The 8,242-nt window shown below is 50.3% G+C and overlaps 1 protein-coding gene across 1 annotated transcript in view; it reads right to left on the reverse strand.

Moving 5' to 3' along the window:
- Positions 1-8,242, reverse strand: part of CDC42EP2 (CDC42 effector protein 2) — a 111,857-nt gene that overhangs the window by 68,923 nt on the left and 34,692 nt on the right. The window lies entirely within an intron of this gene.

Below are 8,242 nucleotides of genomic sequence, written 5' to 3' on the forward strand. Positions count from 1 at the left end.
AGATAGGACGGTGATGGTACAGCAGTGGTTGGGGGCAGGGGTGGGGGGCAGTCGGTACATGTGAGAGAGAAGGCGGCGCTTATAAATGGGCCAGAAGGGAGCGGGAGGTCAGGGTGGCCCTCTGTAGTTTGCCATTTCGCACATTACCTGTCAGCAAGAGAATAAACTTTAAAAATCCGTTCTTGACTGGGTTTTAATTAAATCCTCTTTTGGGGTAGCAATTACACCCTTAAGCCTGCCTTTGCACCGTCTAGGCATAGGCTTGCGTTTTCCCTATCTGGTTCTTTCCCGAGGTGTCTCCGGAGGCTGGAGCTCTTCTCCTCTCCTCCCTTACAACCAGAGAGAGTGCAGGCCTCCCACGGGGCCATGTAGTCCCGGCCCGAGCTCCTGTTGCTCACATGGCAAGGGCTGCTAGCCGGACTGACAGAACAGAGCTGGAGGGAGGTTAGGGTTAAGTGTGAACACGATTAGTGAGAAAACAACACATTCCTCTTTCCGAGGCCCAGGGAAAGGACACAACAGTGTTGGAAAGGAGGGTGGAAAGACAAAGAACAGGCAGGAAGTGGCCAAGGATAATTTAAAAAAAGATTTTTTTTAATGTTTATTTATTTTTGAGATAGACACACACACACACACACACACACACACACACGGAGCACAAGTGGGGGAGGGGCAGAAATAGAGGGAGACACAGAATCCGAAGCAGCCTCCACGAGGCTCGAACCCACGAACCGCGAGATCATGACCTGACCTGAAGTCGGACACTTAACCGACTGAGCCCCCAGGCGCCCCAAGACAATTTTTTTAAGTTTATTTGGTGAGAGAGAGAACGCATGCACGCACACAATCAGGAGAGGGGCAGACACAGAAGGAGAGAGAATCCCAAGCAGGCTCTGCGCTGTCTGTGCACAGCCCAAGGCAGGGCTCGAACTCACAAACCGTGAGATCATGACCTGAGCCGAAATCAAGAGTCAGATGCTCAACCGACTGAGCCGCCTAGGGATCCCCCAAGGATATTTCTAAAAGCCAAGTATTTTTACATCAGCAGGGTCTCATAATAGTCATGTTAAATTCCGCAAGGAATTAACATATCGTTGGGGGTCATCATTACGTTGGAGGACTCGCTGAGGGGAAAGGAATCCTTAAGAACTAGGAGAGAAAATAGCAAATGCACTTGCTTTGAGCTGACAACGGGGATGGTGTCTGAGGCTTGCACATCAGGAGCTTGTAACTTGGGCGAACGTATACAGCATCTTACTGGTTTCATACTGTCAAGTGTCACGTTTATTTTCATAGCAGTGACCACAGGAGGCTAACTTATGTGGATAGTGACACGAAGACTACATGTGTGGGTGTAGGGGGAAATGACAAACCTAAGGACGATTCTGGCTTAAATCACTTCTTCCAGACTCATGGGGATTCACTTTGTGAATGTGACTTGTTTCTGGCTTAACCGCTGTCCTGAGCTCCACGCCCACACTGCCCTCTGTCTCTGGTCACCTATCCTTGAGGATCTCAAAGGCACGTCATGGCTCCCCCCGGTCCGCTCCTGCTGCAGTGCTCTGCGGCACAGGTATGTCCTCAGGCCAGATGTCTCCAGGAGGCTCTCCTTTTCCCCTCCTCCCATATCAAAGGAGTCCCCAGCTCCTGCCAACCCTGCTTCTGAAGTTTTCTAGGACTCACTCCCTCTTTTGCCATCCTCATGCCACAGCCTTGGTCCTGTCCTGAATCTGAACAGATAACTCCGCTTTTTCAAATGCAGTTCTGATCAAGACACCCTACTCCTCTCATCCTCCTGGATGGCTTTCCATCACTCTGAGGAATCAGGGCAAGCTTCTTCTACAAACTTCAAGGCCCTCAGACATTCACCTTCTCTTGGTTCCTTAAACAACCAGATTCCCTCTGACCGCAGGACATTTGCACATGCTGTTCTCACTGCCTATGTGCCTCTCACTCATCTTTCTGTTGTCATCGCCACTTCCTTAGGGAAATTTGGTCAGCCCCTCTGTCTAGGTCAAGTTCCTTTGGCTTATGGCAGTAGTTTAGAATCACCTGGGCCGGGGGGGGGGGGGGCTTGTTGAATACGTCCCATGCTGGCGTTTCTGATTCAGTAAGTTTGGGAAGAGTCCAAGAACTTGTGCTTTACTAAGTTCCTACTGATGCTGCTGGTGTGGCCCACAGTTTGAGAAGCACTAGCTTTCATGCAATCCCCACTTCGTCTGTAATCACACTTGTTTGTGTGATTCTTTTATTGTAATGTCTCTGCTCTAAGCTATGAGCTCCATGAAGCAAAGACCTTGTCTGTTTTTGTACATCATCACAACCCTAGCTGGCACACAGAGGTGCTCCATCGATGGTTTTGAACAAATGAATGAATGAATGAATGAAGAAAGAAAAAGAAAACTGATCTTCCCAACTCACCCTCTGGCAGACTGGTGCTCTAGACTTTACCTAGATCCCTCCTACTATAAAGCAACTAGACTCCAGATCCATTAGAACAAACAGGATCTTAAAACCCTAACCTTTCAAGAAGTAAGGGAACTTCCCAAGCGCCCTTTCAAAACAAGGAAGTAAGCGTAAACCAGCGTGTTGGAATTGGAGCTGCTAAGGGGCTCACACTAATGCTTCTCAGCATTTAGGTTAAATAACTGCATGGAACTGTCAGGGGGAACTGAACCCCAGACTCATAAATTAAGCCAAGATTCTGGAGAGGGATGCACCCTTAGTGCAAAGGTAGACCAGAAAATCTCCATCCACCAGTAAAGGGAATTTACAAAGAAACCTACCTCTCCCTCATGGTGGACGAAAATTAAGATCAAGATCGTCTCCTCTGTGAACCAGAAACCACATGCCTATTCATATTGCTTCAGGTCTGGGACACCTTTCTTTCCTTCCTTTTTTTAATTCTTTTTTTTTTTAATTTTTCTTAATGTTTATTTATTTTTGAGAAACAGTATCAGCAGAGGAGGGGCAGAGAGAGAGGGAGACACAGAATCCGAAGCAGGCTCCAGGCTCCGGGCTGTCAGCACAGAGCCTTACGCAGGGCTGGGACTCACAGGCGGCAAGATCATAACCTGAGCTGAAGTCAGAAGCTTAACCAACTGAGCCACCCAGGCGCCCCAGGGACATCGTCCATGGAGAAATTAACTTATCATGGTAGGAGCGCCCTCTTGTGTCTGGCAGGAGTAACTACAAATTTTTCTGAAGAGGCGCTCTCCCAAACGAGATCTTCGGGTTTTCCAGAGATGAAAAATAAAAACAAAACAATTATAAATTATATATAATTGTTGTTTTGTTTGTTTTTATTTATAAAACAATATATTTGTGTGTGTGTGTGTGTGTGTGTGTGTGTGTGTGTATATATATATATAATATATATACGAGAAAGAAAATGAGGCCAGTAATGTGACGGGGATGCTTGGAGAAGAAAGAGCTTCAAGAAGTTAGAAGTATACAACAGAAGTTAGCGTCCCGGGAGCTTTCCTTAATACACTGAGGATTGTGGGGCGCCTGGGTGGCTCAGTTGGTTGAGCGTCTGACTTCGGCTCAGGTCGTGATCTCGCAGTCCATGGGTTCAAGCCCTGAGCCGGACTCTGTGCTGACAGCTCAGAGCCTGGAGCCTGCTTCGGATTCTGACTCCCTCTCTCTCTGCCCCTCCCCCACTCAGGCTCTGTCTCTCTCACTCTCAAAAATGAATAAATGTTAAAAAGAACACTGAGGATTGTATATATATATATATATATATATATAAAGTATATATATATACAATTACATAAATATTATATATAATTATAATATTATATAATAATATTACTCCCACAACCAGAAATTAATAGACACACAAAGAAAAAATCCCCCATGAGTTAAAGCATCAACAGAAATAAAAAGCAAAAATTAACCCCCTCACCAAGGATTTCAGATATTAAAGTTCTCAGATACAGAATACAAAAGAGCCATTCATGAATTTTTTAAATGTATAAAAGAATTATAAGAAACAAGAGACTATAAGAGTGATTATTTATATTTGGAAAAAAAAAAAAACCCAAAAACCAAAAGAACAGTCGTGGCTGAAGCGAGCTGGGAGGGTAGGTGGGGGGAAGTTACTCAGAGTGCAAGGTAGAGACAGAAGGCGGGGGGTCGGTCTTTCTGCTTGTGGGCTTCCTACATCCCGTTCATCATCTTCTCACGCCGACGGTGAGGATGAATAGAATAGTGATGAGAGAGGGGCGCCTGGGTGGCTCAGCTGGTTAAGCCTCTGTCCCTTGCTTTCGGCTCAGGTCATGACATCACGGTTCTCGAGATCGAGCCCCACATGGGGCTCGCTGCTCACAGCATGGAGTCTGCTTGGGATTCTCTCTGCCTCTTCCTCTCTCTCTGCCTCAAATAAATAAATATTTTTAAAAAGAATAGTAATGACAGCAGCAACAACCAACACAGACCTGGTGCTGGGAGTAGTGCCCGGTAAGCAGCTCTCGATAGATGCTGATTCATGTAACCCCCATGACTGACCTGTACTGTAGGTCACTTCCTATTTCTCCCCCTGGCTTGAGCACCTTAGAAACAGGGTCTGTGTCTTTTTTTTTTTTTTTAAGTCTATTTATTTATTTTGAGAGAGAGAGAGAGAGAAACTGCACGCAAGCAAGCAGGGGAGGGGCAGAGCGCAAGGGAGAGAGAATCCCAAGCAGGCTCTGCGATCGAGCTCCAACACGGGGCTCAAACTCACCAACCGTGAGATCATGACCCGAGCTGAAGTCAAGAGTCAGACGCTTAACCGACTGAGCCCCCCAGGCGCCCCAGGGACTGTGTCTTGTTCGTCTTTGCTGCCCTGGAGTTTCGAATGCCTTCGGAACATAGAGGGTGTGCATTACAAGCTTGTAAATAACCTGGAACAAGGCACGTACTTTCTCCGTCCTGCCCTCGCTGTGCCCATGGTGATTCCTGCCCGGCTGGGTGGTACCGCCCGGCCTTGGTAAAAGACCCGGCGCTGTCGGGAACAGCAGCTGTCCTCTGCTTCCTCTCCCTTCGTACCTGCGCCCCACCAATGAGATAGTTTCTTGACTTCCCCGGTTTCCACTTTTGCTCCCCAGCTCCCCGTATGTTTTTCACACAGTGACCAGAATTCGATTTACTAAAACATAAAACACTGTGTTCCTCTGTTGTCCAAGTCGGGCGCCCACCAAAAACGGCCCCGAACTACCTGTCTCACTTGAGATCAATGTAAATGCCGCGGCCCGAAGGCCCCTGCCCTCCTCCCGACCCTCCTCGCCTGCTTGCAGCCCTCCCTCCTCCCCCCTCCCCCGCTCCCCACCTTCAGCCACAGGACAGTTTTCTGTTTCCTGAACCTGTCAAGCTGCTTCTGACCTTAGATGTTTGTACCTGCTGTTCCCTTCGCAGGGCACACTTCCTTGGGAAGTAAAAGTGCTCCCTTCTCATTCACGACTCAGCCCAAAAACCATTTCCCTGACTCCCCTCTCCCTGTCCCTCTCAATGACATTATTTCATTTTCATCCTCGCACTCATTGCTACCTAAAATGACTGTGTTTATGTGTTTACTTGTCTCTTCTTTATCTCCCTCTACCAGAAAGTAAGGGCTTTGAGAGGAGGGATCCTGTCTTTTTCTGCACAAGTGCCAGGTCCTGGAACAAGGCCTGACCCACAGGCAAAGAGGTCAGTAAATACTGCTTGAATGAGCCAACAAAGTCAACTGCAAACAGGCGAAGCCTGACATAGGATCACAACGCAGGAAAGGAAGGGGTTCTTTGTGGCTTTAAATGAAAAGCTCTTGGGGCGCCTGGGTGGCTCAGCCAGCTGGGTGTCTTGGCTCTTGATTTCGGCTCAGGTCATGATATGGGATCAAGCCCCATATCGGGCTCTACCCGAAGCATGGAGCTTGTCTGAAATTCTCTCTCCCTTTCCCTCTGCCTCTCTCTCTCTCTCTCTCAAATTAAAAAATCAAGCAATCAATCAAGCTCTGGGAAGAAGTCAGCAATATGGCTGTTACTAGTGTGCCTGCTCCAACAGGAATATGGCACCGAGAACAGAGAGCTAATGTGTCCCCTTCCTCGTTGCTTTGGGCAGGTCTTTAGAGACCGTCTCCTTTTGGTGTTAACATTTAACAAGAGATACGTCAGAACTGGGAAGACTTCAGAAAACGGACAAGTGAAATTAACACAGGTGGGAAAACTAGAACCGGCGAGGAAAGCCTCCAGGACCGGGGATCTAGAAGACCAGCGGGGGGCCTCAGCACTGTTTAAAAACGGATGGTCATCTGCGCGCCTGGGTGGCTCAGTCGGTTAAGCGTCCGACTTTGGCTCAGGTCACGATCTCACTGTCCGTGAGTTCGAGCCCCGCGTCAGGCTCTGGGCTGATGGCTCGGAGCCTGGAGCCTGTTTCCGATTCTGTGTCTCCCTCTCTCTCTGACCCTCCCCCGTTCATGCTCTGCCTCTCTCTGTCCCAAAAATAAATAAAAAACATTGAAAAAAATTTTAAAAACGGATGGTCATCTGGGCGCCTGGGTGGCTCAGTCGGTTAAGCGTCCGACTTTGGCTCAGGTCACGATCTCACTGTCCGTGAGTTCGAGCCCCGCGTCGGGCTCTGGGCTGACTGCTCAGAGCCTGGAGCCTGTTTCAGATTCTGTGTCTCCCTCTCTCTCTGACCCTCCCCCGTTCATGCTTTGTCTCTGTCTCAAAAATAAACGTTAAAAACAAAAACAAAAACAAAAACGGATGGTCATCGCTGAACTGCCAGGTGATCAGACGGTCAGGATAATGAGCCAAACTGAAGGTGGTGCTTGAACAGCAGAAGAGGAAAAAGGGGCACCTCCCCAGTTCCCCAACGAAACAGTGCCGGGTGAGGATCAGATGACAGAGCAGATGGGGGGGGGGACTGTCAGGAACCCCGAGTAAAAGGCGCCTGTCTCTTTACGGACCACAGAAGGGAGAGGCAGAAAGGCAAGGAGCGAAAGGTACTTCATCAGCGGCACCTGGGTGGCTCAGTGGGTCGGGCGTCTGACTTCGGCTCAGGTCATCATCGCTCAGCTCAAGGGTTCGAGCCCCACGTCGGGCTCTGTGCTGGCAGCTCGGAGCCTGGAGCCTGCTTCCCATTCTGTGTCTCCCTCTCTTCCAGCCCTCTCCTGCTCACACTCTGTCTCTCTCTCCTTCAAAAGTAAATAAGCATTAAAAAAAATTAAAAAAAAAAAAAAGGTACTTCATCAAAGTCGACAAAGTGCCGCAGCCACGCCCCCAGTGAGGGGGAGCCTGGGCCAGGTGTGCAGGGGGGCGTGAGCGTGGCTGCCCTGGGCGCCGTGTCCTGGACCACAGCACCCCCCAGAAAACTGTGCCGTGCTGGCTTGTGATGGTCGAGTGCCTTTTCGGCCGCAGTAGGATTTGGGCCTGAGCTGGACGCCTCACCAGCCAGGGTCCGTCTGTGTCCATAGCCCATGTCCTTTCCAGGTCAATCCATCCTCTTCAGATCCTACTCCCCGATCTGGCTCAGGCTGCCCACCTCTCACCTGGACCCACATCTCCACGTCTCAGTTATTCTAAATTTTTAACAAATATTTATTCATTTTTCAGAGAGACAGAGAGAGCACAAGTGGGGGAGGGGCAGAGAGAGAGGGAGACACAGAAGCCGAAGCAGGCCCCGGGCTCCGAGCCGTCAGCACAGAGCCCGACGTGGGGCTCGAACTCCCGAACTGCGAGATCATGACCTGAGCCGAAGTCGGACGCTTAACCGACTGAGCCACCCGGGCGCCCCATGGATCCCACGAATGACCTGTCCTCACCCTGAGACCCCTTGGGGTGCCCCACCAGCTTGTGTGGTGGGCTGAAGACCCCTCCTGCTCCCCACACCTCCCCCTGCGCTCTAGAGGGACCGCCTGCCTCTGCTCACCACCTGGGACCCCCTCCTTCCCGGCAGGCCTCCATGCTTGCCTCCCCTTGGCCTGGATTGTCCTTCCCGCTCCCCCCCTCCAGGAGTCTCCTCAGGCTCCTGGGGGCCACAGCACTTTGCACAAGCCCGTGGGACGGCCTTTAGTCACACCGCACTGTCACTGTCTGTGAGGCCCTGCCCGGCAGGGAGGCCATTTTTGCAAGCTCACCACACAGGAGGCTTGCTGAAGAGATGTTGTGAAATGATCAAAGGAACGGATGGCGATTCCAAGTTCTGGCTCCGTGGGGTGTCCCTAGACTGTCCCTAGCCACCCCTCCCCCCCCCCCCCCCCCCCCCCCCCCCCCCCCCCCCC

This window comes from Panthera uncia, chromosome D1 (assembly GCF_023721935.1).
Source record: "Panthera uncia isolate 11264 chromosome D1, Puncia_PCG_1.0, whole genome shotgun sequence".
Classification (NCBI taxonomy): domain Eukaryota; kingdom Metazoa; phylum Chordata; class Mammalia; order Carnivora; family Felidae; genus Panthera; species Panthera uncia.